Genomic DNA, 19,848 nt, shown 5'->3' with positions numbered 1-19,848 from the left:
CAGGGAAGACTGGAGCCGTCCGGGGGGGGGGGGGGGCCCTTCTCCACCTCCTCCGGCACGGGACGGACCACAGGGCACACAGGCCCCAGTCGCAAAGTGTCATTCCACAGGTCAGCTTCCTAACTTTCTTCAAAGAACTGGGGGGGAAAAAAAACGGACAAAAGACAAGATCGGGGAGAGGCCGGTGCACTGGAAAAACACCTTGAGGGTGAGAGAGGAGGCAGGAAAAATGGCCCTGGAAGTGAAATGCCCCGCTTTGGGAATGGGGTATCACACAGTGACCAAAACACCCCATAGGTGACGCCCTTCCAAGCCTCCTGCCTGAGCCTCCCCCCCACCACGAGGATCGAGGATCGGTTGCAAGAGCCCCTGGGTTTGCCAGTCGCTTTCTTAGGGGGAAGGCTCAGGTACCCCAGCCCGGCCTGCACCTGGGGGGGGGGCCCTCCTGCAGCCTGGAGGCAGCAACTTCTTTCTGGGAATTGCTAAGCAACAGGCAGTGCCCAGGGCCCGGGGTTTTATTTTATTTTATTTTTTAATTTTTCCTTTAAAACTGCTCAAGGGTTCAGGGGGAAAGCTGGGCTGACCCAGTCCGGGCTAGCAACTTCACCCAAAAACGTAATAGTTCTAGGAGCTGGAAGGGCATTTTTCTTTCCTTTTTATCTTTTTTTTTTTTTCCAAATCCCTCAAAATGTACTGCTCTCTCAGCTACTGGATTATCACGATCACCACCCAAGAAACCCGAGAATCCTCAATCCTCGTTTCTCCAGTGCCCGGCCCCTGCGGAGGCTGGCGCGGCCGCCCACCCCTCGGCCCCGAGCCCCGTTCCCTCCACGGCTCCCTTTTCTTTCTCACCCTCTCTCTCCCCCTTCTGCGTCCTCCGGCTCCAACACAAACTGTTTGCACGGGAAATCTCCCTCTATGACCCGATTCAGCACACACAAGGGAAAACTGTGGGCGACAGACGCAACGTCCTAACGAACTTGAGTTAATTAATGCTACGGAAGAAAAGAGAAGCCCTGGCTCTGTTGAATCACGGTTCACTAGCCCTTTCAGTTTGCTGTGGGTGGAGGAAAAAAAAAAAGAGGCTTTTTGGTTCAAATATTTTTGGGGGACGAAGAGAAAACAAAAACAAAAACACCGCAGAAGAGGCCGAGGAGGGCTGAAGCCGCCGGTACCTGCCCGGGGGAGCAAGGAGGGAGCCGGGCGAGGGCTGCCCGAGGAGCCGCCAGCCCCTGCCGCTCGCTTGCTTCGGGGATGTCGGAGGTGGTTGTGGGGGGGGGGGTAGGAAGGGAAGGGGAGGGGAGGGCATTACCCAATGGCTCTCAGGGCCCATTCAAACAAATCACTGCTAAAAATTTACACTGTCAGATCAGGAGATAGAAAATTAAAAAAAAAAAAAAAAAAAAAAAGGCCCCAACTCAACAACCCGATTTGAACAGAGCCGCGAAAATGGTTTTAACAGGGTAGAGTACTGGAGGGATGGCAAGCATACAAAAAAAATTTTTTTTTAAGTGTGCAGGGGAAAAAAGAAAAAAAGGAGAGGTGGCGGGGGGGGGGGCAGAAGAAACAGCTGCAATGTTGCTTTCCAGATGTTGACAGCAAAATGCAATTGGCAAGGAAGGGCCTCCCTGCCACTCCCGCGCCTTTAGTCCGGAGACGTGCAAACCCTTTCGTCTACACCTAAGTCTCTGCAGGCTGATCCAGGGCAGAGAGCCTCATAGAATGCAGGCCTTAAAAAAAAATCAAGCCCTAAGTTTTTACAAGCTCTCCCAGCACCCCTAGCGGGGGAGGGCGAGCACAAGTTGAGCGGAAGCGATTCCTCTTTCAATTATTAGTATTTATTATTATTCTTAATTCATTTTGGGACGCGTGGCCTGTCCTCCAGCTTTGAGGCTGAGGCCGCCCTGTATCTTTAAAGTCAGCTTTTCCACTGGCACGCGTGGCGAGCAGGCCGCTGGATCTCCTGGATCCACTGGCACTGAGGGAACAGACCCCGGGGGACTCCACCCAGATTCGCTGCTGCACAGGCCCTGGAGGTTTCGCCGGGCGTCTCTGGTGACACCGGTGACACCGGGGCGCGAGCAGCGAGCGCAGAGCCCCGATGTATGCACACAGGTCCCAGGGCACAGGGCACCACTCGTGTGCCCACAGCCCCTCGTCCTCCGGGTGCAGAGGGGTTTCTGTGTGTGCTTGTGTGCGCACGCGCGTGCAGGAGCGTCCTGTGTGTCTTCTCTCCCTGCCTGCCCAACTCTGAGCCCATCAACTAGGCGGCAGGTTCGTGGACCAGCAAGGCATGGGTTGGGGACAGGCAGAAAAGCCCGAGTGACCTGAGGGGAGCCAGGGCCCCTCCTCTCACTCTTCCCACAGCGGTTGTGCGGGGTCTCCATTGGGGGGGGGGCAGCAGGGAACCGGCCAGGCACCGTGGAAGGGAGAATGAGTACCCATCAGGGCAAGCTGCCCCCCAGTCCCATCCACAAGAGCCCCCACAAAGGAGCTGGGGAGAAGACCGTGGCAGCAGGAGTGAGTGGGCGGCCTCAGGCTAGGCCTGGGGTCCTGGGGCTCGGGCCCCACGGCAGGGAGAGAAGGCTGAACCCTGAGGCCCGCCTACCACCCTCCTCCCCTGTCCCTGGCTCCAGCCCCAGCTGGCTCCCTGCCTCCCCACCCACCCCCCATCCCCAACCCTCACTTTCACTAGCACTAAATTTACTTTATCATTTTAAAATTAAATTTTTAAAAAAAGCAGGAAAGAGAAAAACACTGAAGGCAAATATACCTCCCACAATATCTCTCCGAGGAGGTGCCTGCTGGTGGTGGTGCTGGTGCTGGTGGTGGTGGTGGTAGGGTTTCTGCTTATGTAAAAAGACAAATGCAAGGGATCGCTGGGGAAAACAAAAATCTAAGCACCGAATAACAAGGAAAATGAGAGAGAGAAACATTTAATTAAAAACACCTGACGCAAATAAATACCCACCCCCCCACCCTGTAGCCCGTAGCTCTGCACGGTCGCTGCCGCCTATGGGCACAAACCCCTGTGCCCTATTTCTTGCCCACTTTCCCCCTGCCTTTCTCACAGAGAGCTGTACCTTCCCCAGAGCACACTGGCAAGCTCTTTGCTTTCTGTAAAGTCCATCTCACACCTGGAGGGAAGGCCCAAGCATCCACCTCGCCTACCACCCACCCACCCACCCAAGGCCAACCTTCGAAGCCTCCTACAAAAAAAAAAAAAAAAAAAAAAAAAAAAACCTCCCAGATGACCCCATCGCTCCAGGCTGGGCCCAGCCACTGGCCCTGGACCCTGCTCTTCCTCTCCCAAACTTGGGCCCTTTGGGCAGTGACCAGGGCCAGCCCAGGCGGGCAGCTCTCTCCACTACCCAGGGCACGGGGCTGCCCAGGCGGACTCTCCAAGGCCGCATTGCGAGGGGGCTGGAAAGAAAGAACTGTCCAGCTTAATTTAAAACATGCTAAGGGATCTGAGCCCTTGGAGGGAGCGTGTCTGAAAGTGCTCGGCCGGTTCTTGGGTGGGGTCGGCGGTGGGGCTGCGTCCCTTCAACCCGGTTTGACGGTCTCACCAGCCTGGCCTGGGAAACGCGCCCTGGGCTGGCATCGGGGTCCGAAGCCTGGCTCTTTGTGAGTCGCTCCGGCGCAGACCAGGCAAGCGGGTCAGGGCCCACGGGTGAGGGGGGTGGAGAACGGCCAGGCCGGCTGCAAATTTCCTGGCTTGTGCCAGTTTGGGGATTTGCGAATCAGACCGGAGCGGAAGGAGAGGCGGGTGAGAGGGGAAAAGAAGGGAAAGGGAGGAGGAAAAAAAAAAAAAAAAAGCCCGCATTAAAACTAACCGAAAAAACTCACTTTCCGCCCTTAAATAAGACAATGCCGAACGGAGAGAAGCGAGGAGAGAGGTCTTCTTTCTCACTCTTTAATTATTCCAATGCTTAGCATTATTAAAAAAAACACACACAAAACCACACACATTAGCCAATGATATATTCTAACCCTCAACAAAGCTGGTATTTTTCTCTGATTACAGACTTTGCCGTAGCAAACGCAGGCTCCCAGCGACAGCAGAAGCGCGCCCCTGAGACAGAATTTTATGAAAAATCATCACCACTCCCCTTGCCTTTCTAGAGCGCCTCTTCAGCGGCGGGAGACGCCCGGGGTGCCCCGTGCCCACTTTTCTGCCAGGCAATCGGACGCCACAAGCTTCGGGGCGCGGGGCTGGTGGCGCCCGCTCGCCAGCCACCCCGAACGTCACAGGGGGTGCACTTTTCCCTTTGTTTTTTTAACAGTCTGTTGCTATCCTGCAGCCTCCGTCTCCCATGCAATTTTTTTTTTAATTTAAAAAAGTAATAAAACTCCTTTAAATAAAAAAAGATTTGATTTTAAAGAAAGAATAGATCTGAACAATATAAACAGGGCAGAGGAATAAAAGTAGCCAAGCGAGGTCGCGGGAGCTGGGGAGTGGTGCGGGGCGGGGGTGGGCCACCGTGGGGATGTCGGGGTGCCCGGGGTCACCTCCCCCAGCTGCAGCCAGGGCGGGCTAAGTCCCCAGCAAAGTAGAAAAGGGAAGCGCTCAAACCCCAGGAAAGCGCATTTAAGTAATTCGGGAGCTGGGAAGCCGGGATTCCAGGTGCCGGCAGGTCCCTGGGCGCTTTCTCAGAATGCCCTGGGGCCAGGGGTGCGGGCTGGAGCAGGCTTTGGGGTGGGATGGGGGGAGGGCGGTGGCTCGGGAAACCTCAACCCCCACACCAGCTTCCTCCTCCAACAAGTCAGATCGGGTCCGCTCGGCGCTCACGTTCTCTTTCCCATTTTTCCAGCTTTTCCACCGGGCTGGTAGCAAGGGGTGGGGTGGGGGGGAGCCGTTGAATCGCGCCCCGAATTCCAAGAAGTCAGATTCCCAAAGGGCAGGCGGGTGTGGATCGTCGGAAGGCCCTTGGGGGCTGGGGGGAGGGAGGGGAAGAAATGTTCCACCAAAAATAAAATAAAATCGTAAAAAAGCCCACTCCCGGCGGGGCTCGCAGGCAGCAAAGAAGGAAAGGGGGGGAAATGCGCATTTTCTGCCATGTTAGTCTCATTCCATCCCCGTGCTCGCTGGAGGCCAAAGGCCCCCACTCCCCAAGAACCCAGCCTCCCCGTGAAAATAAGCCAAAATTTCCCCCCTCGTAAATGGCCTCGCCCACCATCTCCCAAAAGAAAGCGTCGGCGGCTTTGGGGCTGGGGAGGGCGATCTGGGGTCTGGGGGCGGCCACCACGCGACGTGGAAGTGGAGCCGGCTCCGCACGGACGCCCCCACCCCGCCCCGGAACCCCAAAACTGCCCCCGGAGCCCGGGTCAGCTGCCTCCCCAAATTCCGCCCGCCCCAGCACCGAGCAGCCAAACAGTAACAGGAATCGCCGACGTCGCCTTCCTGGCCGAAGCCCTAAGCGCGCACGGCCCTGGGTCGGGTGTCAGGGTGGGCTCGGGACCAGGGCAGCGGAGCAAAGGCGGCCCCGAGCCCCCAGAGCCTGCGCCCGCCCCCGGGACGCCCACCCAGGCTGCGGACGGACGGCTCCCAATGGCGAGCGCCCCAACGCCAGAGAGCGGGGGGCACTTCGCGGTGGGGCGGGGGTCGCGGGGAGGGGTGAGGCCGAGAGGGCTCCCATGGGCTCCCGTCCCCCACAGCCGGCCTGTAGCTGGCGCACACCGTCGAAGGCCTCGCCTAGCGCGGCCGCCCCTTTCAAACCCGGCTCCAGGTTGCCCTCACCTGCCCGGGGGGCTCGGGGCTGGGGTGGAGAGCGGTCCACACCCTCAGCTCAACGCCCTGGTGTCGTCCCTGTGCCCCCCGCCAACCAGCAGGGCCCAGCGTGCGCCCCACATCCGGGAACCTCGACGCAGTGCTTCCCGCCTTTTTGCCGCCGCGCACGCGCACGCCGGCCTTTGCGCACGGCCCGCTCGTGGCCCTCCAGACCACCGCCCCCCACCCAGGGCGCCGGGGGCCCAGGATTTCCACGTGGCCTCCTGCGGTGCGCGGCACGATCGGCACCCACGTCCCGCGGCGTGGAAATCGCTTGGGTCTCCTCCTGTTTGGGCCCAGGGACGGCCTCCCTACCACCCCCTTCCCGCTCTTGAGCCAGGTGCACGGGGGTGGGGGGCAGCGGACGCCACCTTGGAGGAAACCCTTGGGCGGCGGGCACCTGTCGAGGGGCGCACGCAGAGGTTAGCACACGAGGTCCCGGGCTGCAGGTCTCTGCAGGCAGCGCACAGGCAGGCAACTTGGCGATTCATCTGGCTTGCGGGGTGGAGGGGGAGAAGGGGTTTTAAGTTCACTTGGGATAAGGGTGGGGGCGCAGCCCAGCCCGTCCCCTCGGAGGACCCGGAGGGGACGCAGAAGCCGGGAAGGAGACGCCGAGGGCGTTCTCTTTTTTCAGCCGGGTTGTGGAACTCGGGACGGGAGCCCTGGGACGCCCCCTCCCCCATGCCTCCAGTCCCCTGCCCCACCCGTGCAAAACCACACTGTCCCTGGGGGTCCTGAGGTCTGTGACACGCAGGGAACCGGCCTCCACCGGGGCGCACCTGCCGGGAACTCGCAGCCCTCAGCGGCCCGAGCTGGACTCATGGTGGGGGGGAGGGGTGGGGGTGGGAGTGGGGAGGTGGAGGTTTCCTAGGAGGGTGGGGGGATCGCAGGCCCGCCACTCAACCCCAGCCACAGGCACCACACACCGAAAAGCAACGGCTCCCCGCCAGCACCCACCCACCCACCCCCGGCGTTGTGCTCTTGGGCAGGTTATGGGAGACGGTAGCAATGTACAACCCGGGCTTTTCGGCGGTGGGGGTCCCGGGCCTTTAGGAGCGCGGGGTGTCCGTGGCGGGGATGGGGTGGGGGCCGGGTGGGAGCGGGAGCGAGCTGCCGCTGCCTGGCCACGCGTCTCTGTCTGGCGACACGGGCTTCCAGGTTTTGGAAGAAGCCTCGTGGGGGCGGTTGAAATCCAAGTACAACCGTGGCGCGGGTAGGGCGAGGGGGAGCGGCTCTTAACATATAAAAATATATGTGCATAAAGGTAGGAATTTCAAATATAGCGCATGCAGGGGCGACACTGGGCAGCAGCAGCTCTGAGGCGTGGCACCTGTGCCCCCGAGGGGTATCTGGGGAGGCTGGGTGTTCCGGGGAGAAATGGGGATGAGGAGGGGGGTGTGGGGGGTGTTGGGAATTAGGTCTCTCTTTCCAGCCCCCTCCCCCAACAACTTGAATGCGGCTTGGGAGCCAGGTGCCCTGGGCGGCCTGGCAGGTGTGGGGCTCACGTGTGTGCCTGTTGGCGAGGTGCGCGCCCGCGTGGGCCTGGAGCCACGTGCGCGGGCACTAGAGGCTCTTGCAGGCTCATGGATGCACCCGCGGGGGGGGGGGGTTAGGAACCCCGACGGGAGCGCGGGGCAGTACTTGTGCCCAGTACCCCCATCTGGGCTCCCACAGGGAGTGCATGCTAAGGATCCCAAATCTGGAGCGGAACAGAGGAGTTTATGGGCGTGTGTGCGCCGGGCAGCCTAACTCAGGGTTGGGGGCTGGGGGGCATCAAGGTTGGGTGTGCCTCTCATCTTCGAATGGGCTCCCGGTCCGGGGTGGGGGGCGCGGGCTGGAGCCACAGTGCCCCCAAAATGCTTTCGTGCACGCGCGCGCCTCGGGAACTCTGCTAGGGTTCTGGACAGAGGCGCGCGTGCGTGCGAGCTTCTGGGTCCCCGTCCGAGCCGCCGCCGCCGCGCAGGGGGCGCCCTCTCGGTGTAGCCACGTGCGCCCGGGCCGCCGTCTAGACCCAGCAGAACCCGGATCTGGCCCCCAAGCCAGCGGGCCAAGGGGCAGGGCCGGCAGCGCGGCGGGCCTCGGCGGGTTGTCGTTGGAGCCCGTGTTGGTTTTGGCTGAGGCGACTCCAATAGGGGAAGCCCCGGGGAGCAGGCAGGGAAGCAGGGGGTGGGGGGAGCGGTGTGGACTGGAACAAAGAGGAAAGGCGCGCTGGAGAGGAGGAGAAGCAAGAGCCTTGAAAAGCAGAGAGGGCCCCCGGGGTGGGGATTTGGGGTAGGAAGGCGGCCAGCCTGGAGATGCTGAGACCTGGCCTGGGTTAGCGGAGCCAGGGAGCCCACAGTGGCCAGGCCACCTGAGCAGTGTCCCAAGACTTTGCTGCCTTCCAGGACCTAGCTGCAGCCTACACGTGGGATCCCCCTTAGGACTGCAGGCTGCCACCGACGCAGGCCACAGGGCAGCCCCGAGCTCCCCAGCAGCACCCACACATCCAGGCACTCAAAACCGGACCCCCTTCTGATGCGCCCACACTGCCTACTGGCTTCTTAGTGGCCACGGGTAACAGTAGGGCGGAGGAGCACAGCTCACTGCTCCCCACCCGTGCGTCGATGGCTTGAACACCCTGGAGTGTGAAGCTAGCAGGCTCCTTCCCCTGTTTCTGGCCCTGGGCTGGTTGGAACCTCAGTTTCCCCCCCCCACACACACACACTGGGAAGGGAATTCCTAGGGAGCAGGCTGCAACAGGGCACCCTGCGTTGCCCAGAGGAAGGTTGCAAAGGTGTTTGAAGTCTTCAACCTGCTCCTGGCTGAGTGTAACCCCTGCTACCCCCCCTGGGGAGCACCGTGACCTTGGCACTTGACCTTGTGGCCTCTGTGTGCTCATCTATAAAACAGGTTACTCGTACCTGCCTCACGCTGGGAGGGTCATGGGAGGTCGTGGATGCCCGCCTGCCTGCCCGCCCGCCCGCCCGTTCACTCTGCCATCGGTGGCTGTTAATTTTATTGTGAGGGATCTGTGACAAGCTGTGACACTTGGTGTGATCGCGTGAGGCTGGCTGTGTGTGCGATTGTGCCGCTGTATGTGTGTGTGTGACAGGTTGTGTGTGAGACTGTGCGTGGACGACAGATTGTGCCGGTGTGCGGCGGTGCCTGTGACAGGCTGTCACCACGCGACAGACTGTGGGTGGCGGGGTGTTGCAGGCGTTGACTGTTGAGTGGAGATGAGGCAGTGTGTGTGGGGCTGGGGCTGGGGGACCCCAAAAGCCTACCTTGGTGAGGATCCCAGTGGGTGACTTGGATTACCTCGGGGGGGGGGGGGGCTGGGGCATGGGTCAGCCTAGTGTATCCTTGGCCTTGACCTTTCTACTTGTACTCCATGGAGGCCCCCCCTTTTCTGCAAGCCTTAGAGGTCAGAAAATCCTACGACAGAGGCCCCTTGTGAAGAACCCAAGTGCCCAGCCTTCGGCTTCAGGAAGGTGGTCAGGGACCTCATGGCACAGAGGCCCCAGGCCTGGCTGACTCCAGACACAGGTGCAGGTGTCTGTGCCTGTTTCCCACACTTTCCCTGGGGTCCAGGCCTGGGCAGGACAGGGAAGGAGAGGGAGTTGGAGGAAAGACATACAGTGGGAAGAGACAGAAAAGAAGAAAGGGGAGGGGGGAAAGCCAGAGAGAGGAAAGACTGGCAGGGAGAGGGGGTGAGAGATCAGGACCCTGTGGGCCCTCCCATGGATGTGGGGAGCCCTGAGCTACTTGGGAGGCAGGCCTGCAGGCAGGATGGACACACACACACTCATACACTCATACTCACAGAGTCAGGACAGGCAGCCAAGCCTCTGGAGCATGGCTTGGGGGCCAGGCCCCTTAGCAAGGGGATTTCAAAAAGTTTGTGGAAAATCTACATCTTTTCATTCCATCTGATCATAAATTCCCCCGAAGCCCCCAGTGCACAGCATCCAAGCCCCCTCAGCTTCCTTCCATGAGGATGTTTCACAAGCCTTGTGGAAAAGCGAAATTTAAAAGACGTGTGCTTGTGTGTGTGTGTGTGTGTTTGCCCTGGCTCCCTCCAGATTTTTTTAAAGATGGATTTATTTGAAAGGGAGGGTTGCAAACATAGAGGTCGGCTGGTCCTCCCCCCACATTTTGAGATCTGTGCATATTTGGGGGGGGTCACTAAAAAAATCCATGGGAAATGCGTATGAAGAAAAACAGCTATATCCTTATAGATTTCAGGGATTTTTGCAGCAAAATAATACGATGTTTGAAAATAACACGATGTTGGATTGTTCCATGAACTTTCTGGAAGTATCTGCTTGTGGCTGGAGAAACTGAGGCAGACAGGACTTGAGCAAGCACACACCCCACCCTGAGGCCGCTGGGACTCTCAGCAAGTTGGAAAAATCCTGGAACTGTGGGCTGGGGCTGGGGGTAGAGGGAGTGACACGCCCCCACCCCTGCTGCTGGGCCTTCTTGGGGTGTCATGGCTCTCTGTGCCCCACTCGGCACAGGCCTCTGTGTGTGTCTAGTGTCCGTTCAGGGCCAGCCTCTGCCACCAGGGGCGGGGGAGGGGGGAGCAGAGGGGGGGAAGTGGCGTCAAGGCACCCCCCCCAGCCTGTTCCCCCCCCCCGAAAGTGTGTCTTTGATACTTGCAGCCTCGGCAGCGAAAAACAAGTTTCCACAGGGCCACTTTGGGTTCAGGCCAGGTCGTCCTCAAATAACATTAGAAGTTACTTAGCAAACTTTGTGTAGTGCCGACAGAGGCGCGGGCAGCAGCGGGCTGGGGGGGGAGGAGGGAGGGGGCGGGGAGGGCAGTAAACCGGTTCCGCCAAAGTCCCTTGCCCACCCCCCCCCCCCCGCCTCTGCTGGTGGTAGTGGTGCCCAATATGGGGTTTGGTTCCCCCCCACCCCAGGAAGGAAAGCAAGCAAGGTGTTGGCCAGCCCATGCCTTGAACTTGGGCAGAAGTGCCTGCTAGGATCTTCCTGTGGCTCAGAGACCCACAGGGTTGTCAGAAAGGGAAAGGACTTGACTGCCTAGTGTGCCACCACTGGGGCTAAAGGAGGATGCGGGCGGATCGAGCTGGCTTCTGGTGTAGACCCCTCCAGGCAGGCATGCACACACGCGCGAGCATGCACCCGCAAAGCCCTGGTGCCCATATGCCTGTCCCCTTCCCCCTACCCCCCACCCCACCAAACCCGCATCTCCAGGTCCCAGCAGAGGAGGTCCCCAAGAGCCAGCAATGGCGGGTTTGGAAGTGAGGTTGGCGCCTCCGGGAGGGGGGGGAATGGGAGAAGATGCCAGAAATGGTGAGCATTTACAGGCGCAGGCGAGGGAGAGAGCGAGAGCGAGAGTGAGAGTGAGAGAGAGGAGAGAAAGCAAGAGAGGAGATGGAAGCCAGGCGGGCATCCTCGCCCAGCTCTGGGCTGCAAAGGGGCGGCGGACAATGCAGCTCAGGCCGTTCCAGCAAGCGGGCATTGGCAGGGGGAGGTGTGGAGGGGGGACGAGCCCCAGGTGGCACAGGGGTAGTCAGGGGACCCAGAGGAGCCTAGCTCTCCCGCGCCGCCCCCACCCCCACCCCACAACCCCCACCGCAGGCTGTAAAATGAAGAATGGCAACAGCAGCCGTTCGGCTCTGCCTGGGCACTGGGTGGGGGTGGCGGGGTAAGGCAGGGGGCCAAACCAAATGCCACCAGGCTGGGCACAGCGGATGCCAGCCAGCAGCGGCGACCCTGCCAGCCCCCCCCCCCCCTGCTGCCGCCGCTCAGAGCCCTCAAGCTAGGAGCTTCAGGGGTGGGGATGGAGGTGGCAGGGGCGATGGCGGGCAGACAGGGGCCTGGGGGCCTAGCAGGCAGGGCCAAGCTCCCCCCCCCCCCGCCTCCCGCCACCACCCCTGCCACCCCAGACTGTGGGCAGGTCCCCAAGACCCTGAAATGATGGCACAGTCTGATACTGCCAGGGTGACAGGCTGGAGTAAAAATAAACTGGGCCCGCCCCGGTGGGGAGCTAAATCGAGGGACCCAGGTGGAACTGCCTCTCGGGCCGGCAGCTGCCCCCACCCCACCCCCTGGCTCAGGGTGGCAGAGTTGAGAATACCCAGCAACTGGCCATCAAGGTCCTCCTCCCCCCCTTTTTTTTTGTTTTGAACAGGAAAGTGCTTGGCTGTCTTGCCCACTGCTCTTTCGCCTAATCTTCCACGGGCATTGAATGTTGCATCCATAAGCGTTGGGGAGAGGGGTCAGCCTCAGGTTGTGCCTGTATCCTAAGCAGATACTGGGGGTGGACCACACTAACCCTAGCATCCAAGAGCTCCCAGCTTCCTTGGCCGCCCCGGAGCTGCGGCATAGCAACGCTCAGGGGACCCCCTTCAACCTGTGGCCCCCTACCCCGGACCCAGACCTCAAACTACAGCTCCCCAGCACTATCTTCCCGCCCCCCAACCCCTGCCACCTCCTCTTAGCACTCTCTTCAGAACTGGACGCTCCCTTGTTGATCAAGTTCACCGATTGTCTGCCTTCTCACCGGGGCTGGCACCTTTGCTGCTTTCGCTCCGTGCCGAGCCCCCAGGGCCTGGCACCCAGGAAGCGCTTGGTAAATATTGATCGAAGGAATGCACAAGCCTCCCCCCACACACACCCAGGCTGCACCACCACCACCCCCACCCTCCGCATGCCGGCTCCGGCTAGGTGCCTGGTAAGGTGTGGGGAGATGGCGTCTGGCCCCACTGGCTCATAGGGGTGCAGAGGGCATGAGTGTATCATCCCCCGGGACTCTGAGCACTGAGTAGGAGAAAATTTGAAGGTCAGAGTCAGAGGTGACAGTTGGGGGCACGCTTCAAACAGGAGGGGGGTGCATAAGAAATTTGGTTTAACTCTGGCATTTTGGCAGGACCTAAGGAGGTGGCCGTGGGGAAAGGAGCTATAGCCCTGTGGTATCTTAGCGCTCCATCTTTTGATGCAGAAACCATGGTCCAGAGAGGGTGGGCGACTCTGCCAAGGTCACACAGTTGGTGAGTGGCAGAGCCAGGGTTTGAATCCAGGAAGCTGGCTCTGGCAGCCCCGCCCTCCTAAAAAAAAAAAAAGTACTTGTCTGGCACATGAGGACTCGGATATGAGCTGGGAAGGCCCTTGGGCACTGGGCATGGGGCATAGGGTGTGGCAAAGAGTACCCAGGACCCGTGAGCAAAGCAGTCGCTATTTTTAGGACAAACCTTCATTTTGCCAGTCCTCTCGTCTGCTCTTGTTCTTTCTGGGCGTCCCCAAAGCAAAAGTTGTAGTGAAGCCCAGGGCCCAGGGTCTCTGGATTTAGAGCTTTGTCCCTGTCCCTCTCTGTGTGTCTGCAAGCTAGGAGCATGTCCCCACCACCCCACACCCCGCCACCACCAGGCCACTTGAGTCCCGGACACCAGAGATGTCCCGGGCAGGGGGTGGGTATGTAGGTTTCTGGGACTTGTTTCCTACTACCCAGGCTTCTACCAAGCAGGGCAAGGATTTGGGGGACAGCGGAGAAGTTGGGATGGCAGCTGCTGCCGCTCAGAGCCAGCGGGGGCTGGGAGGCGTGGTCATTTCCAATCAGGGCCAGGTGTGGCCCAGGTGCGAATGCCTATGTAGGTGAGTGTCAAGGGTGACTCAAGCCTCTGTGTGTGTGTGTGTGTGTGTGTGATGGTGTGGCTGAGTTATTATAGCTAAGTTATATACACTGTTACCATTTGGGACTGGATCAATATTTTTTTTTTCCAGCGGAGGGATGGGAAGGTGGGTAGGGGCAGCTTTGTATACTTCCCTGGCCTCCACCCTCCAGGGGCCACCCCTTCCTCCCCCAAATGTGAGAATCAGAACAAATTCCAGACATTTCCACATGGGCGCCATCATTCCGGGTGGCACCCGGTTAACGTGTCCACGCATGCGCACACCCACACGTGTGGGGCTGCGTGTCTGTTGTGGCATGCGTGTGCACTGACCCGCCGCCGTGTGTCAGGGTGGTATGACGCCTTGGTGCCTGCATGTGCCTTTTCTAGCATTGCATGGTGTCCCTGGGTATGTGCGGTGTGCGTTTTTTTTTTTTCCCACTGTGTTTTTTTTCCACCGTGGGCTCTGTGGTCTCCTGTGTGTCTGACAGTGCCTGTCTGTGGCCGTGGATCTCACAGCGTGTTTATGGTACATGCTGGGGCTTTGCCAGTGTCACGTCTCAAGGCTGCGTTTGGGTGTGGCCGGATGTATCCGTGTGTGTGTGCACACGCGCACGTGCATACGTGCGGGGCGAGCTTCTTTGTGTGTCAGTGTTGCTTGCCTTTTGGAAGGAAGTGCGGGATACCAGTGTGGCGGCGTGATTCTTTGTGCCTGCGTGTGCCATGTGTGTGAAATGGACCCCAAATAAACCAGCCCCCTTGCCCCCATACAGCCCCAGGATTAGACCAAAGCTGAAATTTGGTTCAAACCACCTGGCTGATTTGGCCCCTACCCCCAAGCTCTCCTGCCTATATTGGGCTACAAGCCACCTCCTGAGACCCCAGTGTGTGTGTGTGTGTGTGTGTTGGGGGGCTGCTGCCCCTCCAAGTCTTCTGTTCCTCCAGCTTGGCTCACAGATTCAGGTAAGGACAGTCAGAGCCCCACTCTTTGGCCCGATCTGTGCCAGGCAGGCTGGCACTGAGCTGTGGCGGCGGCGGTGGGGGGACTGGGTTCTCAGCAGAGGCGGTGGGCACTGCCCCCTGCCCGCTGCTGGCCACCACCCCCGGCTCCCCTCAGGGTGGGGCCCAGTGGGGGGAAGAGCTCCCTGGTTCAAGCCTGGCTTCCCATTGGCTGCAAAGTGCCGCAGTGCCCGCTGCCCGCCTCCCTTCCCTGGCTGGCGCAGCCACATCGGTAGTGGTGGCACACGCAACTTTGAGTTCTGGGCACAGCTGCGCCTTGCTAAGGCCTGCCAGCCCCACCAGAAGCCAGACACCCCAGCTCTGTGCCCCCGACCCCTCCCCACCCGCCCAGTCACCCTGCCCGCTACCCCCTCCAGGCCCTCCCACCCGTCCCTCCTGCCCCCTCGCCTACCCAGCCCGGTGTCCACACACCTCCCCCCGCCCCAGCCAAGCCCAGTCGGGGGGCCCAGGTCCCTGTGAGAGGGCAATCCCGCCCTCACAGGGGCTCCTGGGAGGGGGAGGCGGCAAGGAAGGGGGTTGGGGGTGGGGAGCTAGCCCTTCCTTTAGTGAATGCGCCCAGAGCTGGAGCCAAAAATTGAGGAGGAGAAATATTCACAGAGAGCCAAGACGCGTTTGGCAGGAGGAGAGAGAGAGAGAGAGGGAGTGAGGGAGAGAGGGAGCGGAGGAAGGGAGGAGGGGAGGAGGAGAGAAAGGGGGAAGGGGGGGCCTCAGTTTCCAAATCCGAGCCCTCGGGACCCTTAAAGCGATGGTGGTGGCTCAGGGGGTGAGGCACCCAGGGTATTCCTGGCTGTGGGGGTGGCAGGGGGGCCCTGGGCTTGGCCCACAGGCACAGCCGGACACCCAGCGGGCCGATCCAGGAAGGACACAGGCAGAGGCCAAGATCAATGTGAAGCCGGCAGACAGAGGAGGGCCTGTGGGCGGCTCCAACACACACCCGCACCTCGCCCGCCACACAAGGGGTTTCTGTCCAGGGGCACCAGTTGGGGCGGGGTGGTGGTAGGGAATACAGCAGGGCCACCAGGGCCACACGGGTGGTGGGGGTGATGGCGGAGGCCAGCCCCGCTGGAGGAGCGGGCATCTTGTGCGGTGCCCAGCAGCCGGCCAAGGGATGCCAGGCCCATGCGGTTGCAACACAATGAGGGCCAGGCCCAGGATACACAATGACACACAGGGACGGCGCGACTCAGAGACACACGTCAGCACGGGTGCGGGCGCAGGTGGAGCTGCACGGGCTCGATGCGTGTGCGAGACATGCAGACACAGGGTCGGGGACGCCCAGGAAAACACGCACCACTCCTTGCTATCATGCGGCCAGGATACAAAGATGGCGGTGGTGGCAGTGGCGGCGGCGACAGGGATACCAGTCTCCACCGACAGACAGATGGAGAGACAGGCACACGCACACGGGGACACACCCTAGGCACACTGCGATGCCCACTGACACACACTCTCGACCCCAATATCAGAATCAGGTGCAGGCAGCACCCAGCACTGGCTGCTCGGAGACCTGCGTGGGAAGGGACCCAGGTCGGCACATGCACAGCAGTGCACGGATCTCCAGGAAGACGCACAGGCGGATCTGCAAGTACCCAGACAGCCTCACACCTGTCCCTGCCCTGCCCCTCTCGTCCCCACGCCCAGGGCTCCGAGGGCAGGAAAATAAAGACCCTTCTTCCCTCCCCACAACCTCAGAGGCAGATGGGACAGAAGCCTAGCCTGTGAAAGGCATGGAACAGAGGCCGGCGTCCCCTGCCTCTCTCGGTCCAGTTGGAGGACCCCAAATTGAACCTTCATAAGCAAATCACAAAGGCCAGGCTTCCAAGGGTCAAGTGGGGAGACCAGGGCGGGGGCGGGGGGGTGTCAGACCACTGTAGGTGGGCAGGGTGGGCATCTCGTCCCCTGTTGGTGGATCCAGGTGCAGACCCACAACCGCTCTGGAGCTGTGGGGATGTCCCTGAAGTCATCGTCACCCCACACACCGGATCGCCAATCTCTTTGTGTCACTCGCACTTGGAGACACGGGTGCACACGCGGACTCCTGCGCCAGGACTCGGGCCCCAGGGCCGCCTCCGGATCTCACTGGCCTTGTCTCTCCCCTCCCGCCCTCTGTCCCACCCCATTGCCATCACCTCTCTCTGACCTTGAAGCTCGGCTGCCCTCTGCTTGCTTACAGGACCCCTCGCAAGCAAAACAGCGGCCATGAGGTAGCCCATGTCCTATAGTTTTCTCCAGCCTCCTCCTACAAGCAGTCTCCTTGGATTTCTCCAGCTGGGAGGCATCTTCCCTTCTCTCTCAGCTGGGAGGTCCTGAGAAAGATGACAATTCCTATTTTTCGAGTACCTGCTATATGCCAGGTCCCGTGTAGAGCCTAACCACAGCCCAAATTGCGACCTGTCTTACAAACCAAGCAAATCCATCGCTTCAGGGCTCCAAGAAGCTCCAACCCGATGCCGACTTATGGTAAAGCCTGGCTCTCGACCGCTGCTCAGTGTGGGAGCCCTGGAACTGCATGAAACATTCCTGGGTGGGCCAGGACCCTAGGCTCCAGCCTCCCTCCAGCCACAGAGAGGGGTTCATGCCTGCCCACCCCATGAAAGGAGGCACCAGGCTGACGTGGCAGAGTGGTGGTGGCCACAGTGACCCAGAGAGAGAACGGGCTGGGTCAGGCCATGTGGGGGAGCACAGCAGGGAGGCCCCAGCCCTGCCAATTCCCCTGCAGGGAACACGTATGTGGATTCACACAGAACAAAGCCATGGGTGTGTGTGGTGGGGAGCAGCGGTGTAGGTGCGTGTCTGAGGGCTGTGTCAGCTGGCTGTGCCCGTGTGTGTCTGTGTGCATGTTAGCCAGGGTCTACCTGCTTGTGTGTGGATCCCCATGTGAGGGGGAGGGGCCATGCATTGGGGTGTGTGTGTTGGGGATGGCTCTGAACACGAGGACCTACAGTTTTCTGTGTCCACACACATGTCGGCAGTCCATGCCTCTTGGCCACCATAAGCAATGCGGGTGTTGGAGGAATTCACACCCAGTCTGCGGGTTTCCTGGATGTGCAAGGGTTCACGGTTGCTGTGTCTTGGCCTGTTGGTGTATGTGTGTATCTCTATCCTGGCGTGGATCCTTCCGTGTTTGGGGGACGGGGCGGGTGAGAAAGTGTGATATGGGGAGGAGGGCCCATGTGTCCATTCCCGCCTCTATCGTCCTGCCTGGCCGCTTGTCGATTTGGATGCTTTTTCTAGAAGATTCCACCCCCCCCAACACAGTGCCTTTTCCCCCGGCAGGGCCCCCGCTGCTCCAAGCTCGTTCCTGCTCAATCGTTTATTGACTTTAAAATCAAAGCCAATTCTGGTTTGGAAAAAGAGAGGGAGAGAGAGACAGAGAGTCTGAGATGCCAGGGAAAGGAGAAAAGAGATAGGGCCAGACCAGAGACAGAGGTACAGATACACAGAGACAACCAGCGATCCAGGAGGACCAGAGGTGGAGAACAAGGGACAGGGCCAGCCAGAGACAGAGGGGAAAAAAAGCGAACGAGGCGAAAGAGGTTGTCATACAGAGATCGACAGAGCGAACTATGGAGGCAGAAAGGTTTGTAAAAACAGAGGTGGTTAAAAAAAAAAAACACCCTGCTGACCGACCCTCAGCCACTGCCTGTCCAGAATGGAGGGGTTTCCCTGCCAGCCACGCAGGGCTGGCAGCCTGGCCGGGCCATGCCCACTGCCCTCCCAGCCGCCCCTGGCACACTCCAGCTGTTGTAGCCTGGGCCTGCTCTGCACACACACACACACACACACAAGAGGGAGTATGAATACCGTCCCCCCTTCTGGGATGTCACTCAGCCAACCTTCCCGCCACCCCCCCCACACTGAACCCACTGGCCATCATCTTCGGCTTGGGAGTTGCCTCAGCCGCTTCCTACTCCAAGGGGGCACCAGTATCGTCGCCTGTCCCCCCCCTCCCAGGAGGTGCTGAACAATCTCTATGCGTGTGCACATGCATGTGTGTGCAAGGGTTGTGGTGGGGGGACACACAGGTTCCTGCCCAAGCCACTGGTGGGGGCCAGGCCCAGATGTCTGGCGTGCTTGGCATGGAAGCCTGGTTGGCAGCCTGGTGGCCAACCAGCTGCTTAAATGTGGGGGTCTCGGTCCCAAGCAGGCCCCAGACACCAGCCATGCGTAGCCCCAACTTGGATGGGATCACAGCTAGGTGGGGCGAGATGGCCGTGTGTGTGTGTGTGTGTGTGTATGGGGGTGGAGGAGGAAGCAGCCAGCATGGCACGGTCGTTGGAGGTCCAAGGGCAGGGCGTACCCCACACCATCACAGTGGTCAGAGTGCCTGCTCCCACCTGCACGTACACTGCGATCGATACACACTCGGGCACGCGGATCCTCGCCGCTGTCTAACATGCTCCGATCCACTGTCTAAAGGCAACTTGTTCCCCGGGGGCCCTATCTAACCCACTCGGCACTGCTGCCCACGGCTGATCCATGAGGCCACGGGAGACTCATACATGGCTCACACGCACCTGGCCATACCCTCATTGTACACCCGTGCAGATCCCACGTTCAGCTGTGGATTATGGTTCCTCTCCCTTGGCACCCCTGGGCATAAGACTGGCAGGGCTCAGGCCACGCACAGGGGACAGTTAGAGCCCCAGGTCTGGCCTAGCTCCTCGCACACTTACACCGCAGGCCTGGCTAAACTAAACTGAGGGCCAAGCACCCAAGCCATCCCCACCCTGTCCAGGTGTCCCAACGGCGGAAGCTGCCGTTCCCGAGGCCACTGGGGGACTCGGGGGTGGCTCTCCTGCCCTCTCTGGGGAGTCTCAGGCCACAGCCTCTAGAGTGGACGGGATGGTAGGCCAGGCATGCTCCGGGTCTTTGCCGCCGCTGACTTCGCAGGAGGCGGGACGCGCTCTCGCTGCGCGCCAAGGTCGGCGCTGTTGCGCCCGAAGGCTGACCCGACGGCGTGGCCGCAGCGGCACCGTGGGCCGCGCGCGTCCGGGCTGCCTCCCCCGCCCCTCTCGTCTCAGGCTTGGCGGGGTGGGATTTCCCCACCACCACCGCGGGAACACGCCAGGTCCACCCCGCAAGCAGCCCGGGTCGGCTGGGGCAGAAAAAGTTTGTGCAAAGGAAAAGTTTGGGGAGGGGGCTGGGTGGTGGTGCGCGGCTGGACAACCAGGGTCGCCGGAGAGGCGCGGCCCTGGCTGGCAGCGCGCCCGCCCCTTCCTCCCCTCCCCTGTCCCTCCGAAATTTGGGATCCCCGCCATTTTCTTAGCCCCGCTCCCATGTGAGGCCTGAACAAAGACTTTGGGGAGACGCCCGGGCCGCTCGGCCCGCCCCGGGGCACCCCCAGCCGCACGCCAGGGCAGCCTCCAAGCCCGCACGCCGGCCCGCTGCCACCCTCGGGAACCGCTGCGCCCGTCCCAGGGAGCGGCGCCGGACCCGGTGTCC

At 60.7% G+C, this 19,848-nt stretch overlaps 1 protein-coding gene across 3 annotated transcripts in view; it reads right to left on the bottom strand.

Moving 5' to 3' along the window:
• Positions 1–19,848, bottom strand: part of NFIX (nuclear factor I X) — an 82,796-nt gene that overhangs the window by 62,358 nt on the left and 590 nt on the right. The window lies entirely within an intron of this gene.

Source organism: Lepus europaeus, chromosome 20, assembly GCF_033115175.1.
Source record: "Lepus europaeus isolate LE1 chromosome 20, mLepTim1.pri, whole genome shotgun sequence".
Lineage (NCBI taxonomy): Eukaryota > Metazoa > Chordata > Mammalia > Lagomorpha > Leporidae > Lepus > Lepus europaeus.
The sequence above is the reverse complement of the archived record's forward strand: the minus strand, read 5'-3'. Positions and strand labels throughout refer to the sequence as shown.